A 9,714-nucleotide genomic window follows, 5' to 3' on the forward strand; every position below is an offset into this window, starting at 1 on the left:
TCATATTGCAAGAAACATGGCTAATAGACCGGGTCCTCTCAGGAGGCTACTAATTACACCACGTCAGTGCCGAAAAACCAAACAAATCGGGCAGGCCAAGTGGAGGTCTGGCCATGTATGTCTCCACAGCGCTACATGCTACAACAGAGCAGCTGGCATATTAAAAACATGATTTGCAGGCCATCAAAATCACTTTTAGCAATAACCGACAAACCCCTTTAGTAATTTTTAATGTTTATGCTCATCCGCAGAAAAAACAGAAAACCCTCCTTTTTGAGAAACTAATGAATAAGGTAGAAGATACAAGATGCACTCACCCATCATGGGACTTTTTAGTGACGGGCGATTTCAACGCCAACCTAATTTACACTGCTGAACCGGATGAGCAATTTTCAGCTGAACATGCTATATGGTCAGTGCTGCCTCAACTCCCACCAATTTGGAAGAGATTCAATGCAATGATTAAGCAACTGGTAGAGGCCTTAGAGCATTTGAGCATGAGGGTTCTAAAAGGCAGGACTAAAGATGACATGCTGCCAAGCTATACTTATTATAGCACAAAGTCTGCAACCATAATAGACTAAACTGCTGCATCTCTCCCCCTGCTAGCTCGTGTGAGCAAGTTTAAAATTAAAACTACTCTCCACAGCGATTACTCATATCAACATATAGAACTGGACCTGAATGCCCTACATTTTCTCCCAGCTGCTGTTGAATAGGGAACAATTGCATCCATCAACTTAAACCGCCTGACTTGGTCAGAGTCCTCATTACCACGGTTGTGTGAAAATATAAAAACTCTGTTTCAATCGGCAGTGTTTCAGGACTCGCCAGTTGTGGCAGTGTGGGCTGCCTTTCTATTTTCATTATCGTCGCTCGGCTTTGCTAGGTGTCAATCGCTATGTGCCCAAATAAAGGCTCTTCGAAAATACTATAACAATGGTGTGAGCGCACCAAGAGGGAGGACAACTTCTGGCTCAAATTACTCTATAACTCAAGAAGGGCTAATTCCAGGGCCTTTTGGGCAACAGTCAACGGCATTGACCTGTAGTCAAGAGTAATTAACTGCTTATCAATTCCTGAGAATGAATGGGTGGACTACCTGGCCAACATCTTTTTCAAATTTACATCTGAAGGACCCTGCAAGTCCTAAAGTTTTCTGTCAGATCGATGCTGAATTTAGTGCCAAGGCAGTCTCCCAAGTAATCAGGAGGGGCCGTAAGGACAGGGCCTCCAGCCCCAATGGCCTTCCACAGGCAATATTTAAGGCCGATCCGGAGCACTGGTCAACTACACTGTCAATTCTTTACACCTAAGTTGAGCGTAATACAACCATTCCGGACAGCTGGAGAGGATCTATCATCAACCCAATATACAAAGGAGGTCATAGAACACATCCGGCCAACTGTCGACTAATTGCTTTAATTGACAGTGAGGCCAAATATTTTGCCACCCTAATTTTGGACGACCTGCTCAACTGGTCTAATTCAAATAACCTTGTTCCTCTGAATCAAACTGGTTTTCGGAAGGGTTATGGCACAGTGATTAATATTCTCACGCTAAGAGACATTGCCGACAAAGCAAAACACCTAAAGAAAAAGTCACACTTATGGATTTCAAAAGCACCTTTGATCGGGTGGACAGAGCAATTCTTTGGCGCAAACTGCGAAGCTGGGGCCTGCAAGAACGGCTTCTCAGGAGCATCGAAATGCTATATGATAAGACTTGGTTGAAGATCAAGGTAGCAGACGGCTCAAAAATTTCAAGGAAGATTCCAACAAATGTAGGTTTAAAACAAGGATGCGTTCTGGCCCTGCACCTTTTTAACCTTTTTATGGCGGATCTCTCCCCAAAGCTAGATGTGACCAATTCACACTCTCCAAGGATGTGGAACTTGCCTATATCACACCTCTCATATGTTGATGATATTGTTTTATTGAGCCACACAAAAATAGGGCTACAGCGGCTAGTTAGCACCCTGGGTGATTTTACAACGACAAATAAATTAGAAATGAACACTACGAAGACTAAAACGATGTCTATAGGTTGCCCTTTTAATTCTGTAAATAAAATTAAGTTGGACGGCATTAGCCTTGAAGTGACTCCTTGCTATAAATATTCGGGTTTTACTTTAGACAACAAGGCTAACCTTGTGCTGCAAAAGCAGTACATCGCACAGAAGTGTAAAGCCCTGTCGTTCGCCTTCTTCGCCCTAGCCAAAAGGTTAAAAGGGCCTTTGTATAAACCTTTACTGTCCGTCATGTCGGCCAAATTCCTTCCAGGTGTCACATATGGAAGCGAGGCACTATACGGGAAAGATGCCTTGCTCTTGGATCAGCAACAAATAAAAATCTACAAACAAGTCTTTAATCTTCCCCATACGGCTTCCCCTGCCCAGGTTAGGTTAGAATTTGGCCTTAAACAACAACAGCTAGACAGGAAAGCACATACGATAAAGACCTGGTATAAAATAAGAAGAAACAATGCCAGCCCTTTAGTCGTGGCTTTATGGAATTCAGTAACAATGATTTAAAGTCAGTGTATAACAGGTATTTGCATCATTCCCTGCAAGAGACACAAGTGGTACACCCATAGGACTCCAATATGTCATATCACCTCCTGTGCTGTGTGTTAAAAAAGGAAATAGGTCTGCAATCCTTTCTAGATGCTCAATGTAAATTTGCACTGGTTTCTCATGCATACTTACGCCATTCTGGCACCATCGCAATATCTGATTTCAACATTTTCTGTTTACATTAAACGCCACCTGCTTGCGCTATATTTAGGATCCCTACCACCTAGAGCGAATCAACCACTGTGGAAGAATTGGGGAGAGACATCTTGCAGGCTATGCAATGCTGCCAGGGAGGATATGGTCCACTTGATCTGTATCTGCACTGCCCTAAAAGAAGCACGTCACAAATTGTTAAAATCAGTTTTTAAGAGAAATGGGATTCGTTCTTGTCAGCCAACAGTGATGAAAATGTTTGACTCAACTGATCCGCAGACAAACCACAGACTTGTAAAATTCTAGATTGCGCACGCCACATGCGTAAACTCTTGGCCTGGGACCAAGAATTCACCTTAAGGATGTAGATTATGTTCTTGTAACAAATTGAATCAGACAGATTGAACAGTTTGCGCTTAACAATTGTTTAGTTACTTTTAATAGTTACGTTTATTATTGTTTTAGTGTAAATTTAAGAAGCTTATAGTGAATAGCAAATTCTTTTTTTTTCTCTCTCTTTTTTTTATTGTATTGTTAGTGGCTATTTTTGCTAAGATTTTAATCAATCATGCAAATAAATAAATAAAGGCAGTCTGTGAGGAGGTGTCTGAGGGCAGAGTGGGTCTGTGAGCGGGTGCATGAGTGGCTGATTGGGTCTGTGAGTGGGTGACTGGGTTTGTGAGTGGGTTTTCAAGTGTCTGAGTGGGTCTCTGAGTGGGGTTATGAGTGTCAGTGGGTCTGTGAGAGCATGCATGAGTGGCTGGTTGGGTCTGTGAGTGGGTGTGTGAGTGTCTTACCTAGTCTGACAGTGCATGCATTACTGTGTGAGTGACTGTATGAATGTATTTTTTTATATTTTTGTTCGGCAGGAGTCACGTTACATGGGGGGCTGCTCGGAGTGTTGTGACTCCGAGCTTGTGGACAAAAAAAGGCAAATGGTTATTGGTGGTAATTATCACGTGACCAAGGCTGCTGTGTCAGTCGAAACACGTTGTGTTTGTGATTAAATGATTTTTGCTTTCCTTTGAGCCCTGAGTGTGCGAACAGCATTCTTTTCTTTCTTTTGATATATATATGTATGTATATTTTTTTTATTATATTTTTTTCCCATGCAATTTCCTATAGGGATTTTGAACATGACTATGGCCCAAACAGCTGATCGAAATTACACCAAATTTAGCAGAGAGACAGCTCTTGGTCCAGAAAGAGTCAGCCCTTTTAGTGATTTGGTGTAAATCAGTTCAGTCGTTTTGGAGATGTTAAAGGAAAAATAAATATAGATGTCTAGGGCAAGAATTGTTCCATGTGCTCAGGTCCGCAGATACATCATGGTGTCTAATGCAGCCCTGTTTGAATCTGTGATAGATGAGCAGATCCTGCTCCAAATTCAAAACAGAAATACACCAACTCACAAACACACACAACTACTGACCCACCCATAGAGCCACGCACGCACTCACTCACACACCCATATAGTCACTCATGCATTCACCCACACACCCATACAGCCACTCACACATCCACTCACAGACCCAAAGCCACTCATTCACCCACTCACAGACCCATACAGTCACTCACACGCTCAGTCAGAGACCCATACAGCCACTCATATACCTACTCATAGACCCATACAGCCAGTTACACACCCACTCATACACCTATACAGCCATTGACACAGCCACTCACATACCCAGTTACACAGTGACATACTCACTCATACACCTATACAGCCACTAACACCCCAAGTGATAGACACACACAACTATTTACACACCCAGTCAGAGACCCACACAATTACTCAACCACTCACAAACCCACTCACACTCTCACAAACCCACTCACAGACCTACACAACCATTGACACACATACACACACTCATACAGACACTGACACACCCACTGATACACCCATAGACCCACCCATAGACTCTCATACACATGCAGTCACTGATACACTGAGTTACAGACCCACATAAACAGAAACACCGACCGAGAGATTCATACAATCACTTATGCACCCAGTGGGAGACACATACACACACTCGCACACCCATTTACACACTGATATGGCCACTCCCACACTGTTCCATATAGCAGTTTAGCCAGTCATACAGCTATTGTAAAAAATGTGTTGTCCTTTTGAATGAATGGTTTTGGGTGGGCATGGATCCACTGATCTAATTTATGTCTACATTAGGTAAACCCAAGTACTTTTCAATGCCACTCTTTCTAGCACTCTCTCTGGTCCAAAACTCAAAACTATGACCCAGAATCCGCACTCTGACCATTTTGGAGGCAAGCAGGAATAGCACACGGGAGAAGACTGCAGCTCAAGGAGGCGGTTTTGAAGATGAAAGGCAGTTAAAATGGATGACAACACTTAAAATATAAAAGAAGATATTTCATTGGATGTTAGAGATGCGCTGGTAACAAAAATTAAGTAGTGATTTTGAGAAAAAAAGTAACTACATCTGTGATTGGCTTTGAAAACTTAAAATAAAGAGTTACGTTGTTAGGGATATGCTTGAAATTGCAACCAGTCAACCACACATGTTACAGTTTAGGTTGAAGTTAGTATGCTGCTTATAGAAAGTCACGTGAACTTTTTTTTTTATTAACAGGACATTGTTAAACACTTGTAAGGGCTTACATGTGACTCCGCGGATCGATCACACATTTACACTGGGGGATTCACAGATCTGCCCCAAAACACCACCAAATTGGGCTTCTTTATAGGAGTCTTACATAGGGTTAAACATACTGACCATTTGGAGGTGGTATTGAAAAATAAAACATGAAAGGAAGGCTGTGATTTGCTAAGTACAGGACTATCAGTGATAGCACAGTGGGAAGAGTAGCCATTAATGGTGCTTGTATACTTAGAGATGTTAATCATTGCTATAGTTGTGATTTCAGATTTGCACTAAAACGACTGATGTTTAGAGAAGAGTTGGAGTACAGCAGTTGGAGGACACAAACAGTTTTTACTGGTATGTGAATTAGGGTGTACTGTAAAAAACTGAAAAAGTGTACTTTACAGTAAAAGGGACAATAGATGGGAAGTAAGATGAGGACATTAAGTAAAATCATAGTGATCAGGAACGGAGAAAGAGAAATTGGAATACTGAAAATATAGTTACTTTTTAAAGAGTCTGTCAAGTAATGCGTTTGAAATTAGAACTGATGTTTGGTAATAGTATGTAATTTAATAGTATGTAATTTGCACCCACTCACGCAGTTAGGAAGGCACTTACACACCCAGTTACATTTGTACAACAGCCAGAGAGTGACTGCTACACCCAGTCACACACCCATAAGACCATTCACACACCCATTTACTCACCTATGCATACAATAAGTAATTCACACACCCATACAGGCACAGCCACATACACTCACACACCTATACAGCCATTCATCTACCTAGCACTCAGGCAGTTAATTGCACACCCATAAATCCAGTTATACACCCAGGCCCATATTTATGGGCTTTTGCCGCAAAGCAGTGCAGTAAGTTAGCTTGCTGCACTGCCCTGTGTCAAAGGGAGAGGGCAGGAATGCACCCTATCTATGGCACACGGCACATTGCTGTCCTTTACCACTGCTCTCATGTAGTTTTGGCAGCCTAGCGCCAATGCAGGCACCCTTGCACCATGGTGCAAGAGTGAATGCATTGTTGGCAGGATTGTTTTGTACACAAAATGAATCATGGGAGGTTTTTCCTCTTTCTATGTGTGCTGCAGAATGGAAAAAACAAGGAGAAATAAAGATATTTCTCTTCTTTCCGGCTCCCCTAGGGAGGTGTAAGGTTTAGGCACATCCCCAGGTTTACAAGTTCGTATAAATCTGAAGATGCATCAAAATCCATGGGTGTTGCTAGGAAACACCCACCGCAATGCCCATGTGCAGAGTAAGGCAATGCAGCAATTTGAGCTGCCTTGCCTTACTCCATATCTATGAGGCTTTTCAAAACCACGCAAAGTGATATGATTTCATGGTTTGCACTGTCTTAGCATCACAAAAAGTGATGCAATGGCAGTGCAAGGGACTTGTAAATATACCCCCAGTCTCCCACCTATACAACCACCCTGACACCTATTTACTAAACCATACAGCCACTCACACACCTAGTCAGACAGTGACAGAGACGCTTACACCTACATTCACACATGCACACAGCACGTATGTATCTACCACTAATAGAGATACTTGTACACACACTCATCCAAAGCCCCACTAAAACAGCTGGCTAGCAAGCGTTACTGCAGCTTACATACCGATTTAGACACTTATATAGTCACTAACACACCCAGTCACGCACTTCCACAGCTACTTACACATTCAGTCACACACCAACAGAGGCAAACTTGCACTCACTCACACAACCACTCACACAGCCAGTCACCCACCTGTATAGCTACTTGCCCATTTAAACAGTGATACTCATACACTTAAACAGCCTCTTACACAGTGACACAGTGAGGCAGTCACTTGTACAACCTGTGATACTCCTAGAGTAACATTTATGTACCCAATACACAATGTTGCAAAGATTAGATCCATTCGAAGTGAGGAAATCCACTAATTTACAAGGGCACTCATTGGCGTGTCTTTCCAGGAAAGTCTGCACAAGCACCTTTCATCATCATGGAATGTTAGCTGTTCATCATTCAAAAATGTGAAATTTAGTTAGAAGACTTTACTTAGTAAAAAGTCCTGCATTGTGTTTAGGAGAAATGAACAAAGCACTTTTGTATGCTTGTATGGTTAAAAATGTTTGTGAAGATATTAATTTATGTTTCTTTGGTCCTAAAGTGGAGTCTGGGCAAAATCAGGAGTTGGTATGTTCAGGTATAGAGGAACAGAACACTGATATTAGTACAGCCAACTTTGCATGAGGAACAGCAAAGTTTAATGCAGTGTCTACTAAGAAACCAAACGATGTTTGTATTTCTTGTTAGCACACTCCCTACAAAGGCCAAATTCAAATTGTTGATGTGTTATTGAAAACTGAGCAAGAAAACAAGGAAAAGTAGCAAGAATTTGCAATGTACTTATTTGTGGAAGAACGTTTTGATTTGTCAACACGCCAGATCATTTGCAAGTATTGCTATGACATATTAGAGGGCAACAAAATACCTGCCAGAGCAATACATGATAAGTTAGAGTTGATTCATATTCCATAGGAACTTCAACATCTAAATGTTTATGAAGCAATACTGTTACAATCTTTACACCCTTTTCAAGCAATAGTTCGTGTGGAACCAAAGACTGGGAAACTACCACCGACTGAGCTACAGAAAGGCCTTAAATGTAGAGTTGTGTACATACCTTTAGATTTTAAGGGCAATATTGAAACTGTGGGTGTAGAGAGAGATTTGGATGAACTGATTATTATTCTAGTCAATGGTGTTCCCAAAAAAAAAAAAAAAAGTCTGGCAGGAACTAGTGAATGTGAATAACGTAAAAAGAAGCTGCACTCTATTGCAAACAAAATAATGTGTATTACATAATTACAAAGATGTAGATGTTGTTACACCAGAAAGTTGTATGGAGGAAGAAATATTGCCTGCAAGTTCACAGTTTGAAAAAGTGTATAGAGGTAGGGGTGGGTGGAATTTTTAATTCTGCTGACAAAATTGGAGTAATTTAATAATTCTGCCTTACTCTTGTATCTCTTATTACTATTGTAACGCATAATTACTAATACATTTTGCTGCTACGCCGGTGGAATTAATCAGCAGTGCTTATCACGTGAAAGCAAACTATGACTGCTTTTCGCCTGGCCACATCAGAGACGAACAAAAACGCACTATGCAACACAATTCTGCGTGCTGGCCAGGAGAGTTCACTGAGTCACCTTGCATACAGTAAAGCTGCACCAGCTTCTGTTCTGCACAACTGTCACTGCTGCTGGAAGAGTGCGGCTTTCGTTAGAACAAAACCCTATAACGCAATATACAAAGTGGGCATTTGTAAATGATGCATACATAAACATCCACTACAAGAAACTGTTCTAAAATGTGCACAATGACAGTCACTTTCCTGAAGAGGATCAATACCTATATCAAGTATTTGCCGATATGAAGTGCATTCTATCTCAGGTGTCACGCTTACTGTTGTAATAAATGCAATCTACATAACACAGCAAGATATCATGCTCCCCCCCCGGAAAACGGGCCGCCACACCCCCCCAGCCCCCCCCCCCCCCCCCAGGGGATTTGACAGGGGGTCGCCCGTGGGCAGGGTGACCCCCTGTGGGGGCAATTTTTTTTTTAGATGTTGTAGTGTTTCCCTGGGGGCCATTTTGGCCCCCAAGGAAACCATACAACAACTAAAAAAAAATATATGTATATATCTATATATATATATCTATGTAGATAGATATATCTAGGTACATGGATATATCTATAGATATATCTATGTAGATATATATTTATATATATATATATATAGGTAGATCTGTATCAAAGAGATTTATAAAGCGCGCTACTCACCTGTGAGGGTCTCAAGGCGCTGGGGGGGCGACGGGGGGGAGGGAAAGGGGCTAGGAGGTTCACTGTTCAAAAAGCCAGGTTTTGAGGCCCTTCCTGAAAAGAAGTAGGTTTTGGGTCTTGCGAATGTGAGTTGTGAGTGCGTTCCATGTTTTGGGTGCAATGTAGGAGAAGGATCTGCCCCCGGTGGTGGTGTGTTTGATGCGGGGGTCAGAGGCGAGAGAGAGGTCAGCTGAACGGACGTTTCGTGTGGGGGTGTGGAAGGTGACTCTCGTTGAGGTAGGCAGGGCCTGTGTTGTGGAGTGATTTGTGTGTGAGGATGAGGATCTTGAAGGTGATCCTTTTGTCAATGGGGAGCCAGTGGAGGGATTTGAGGTGTGGAGAGATGTGTTCGTGTCGGTGGAGGTCGAGGATGAGTCGTGCTGCTGAGTTCTGGATGCGTGTAGTTTGCACTTGAGTTTTAGAGTGCTGCCGGCGTAGAGGGCGTTTCTG

This window comes from Pleurodeles waltl, chromosome 12, assembly GCF_031143425.1.
Source record: "Pleurodeles waltl isolate 20211129_DDA chromosome 12, aPleWal1.hap1.20221129, whole genome shotgun sequence".
NCBI lineage: Eukaryota > Metazoa > Chordata > Amphibia > Caudata > Salamandridae > Pleurodeles > Pleurodeles waltl.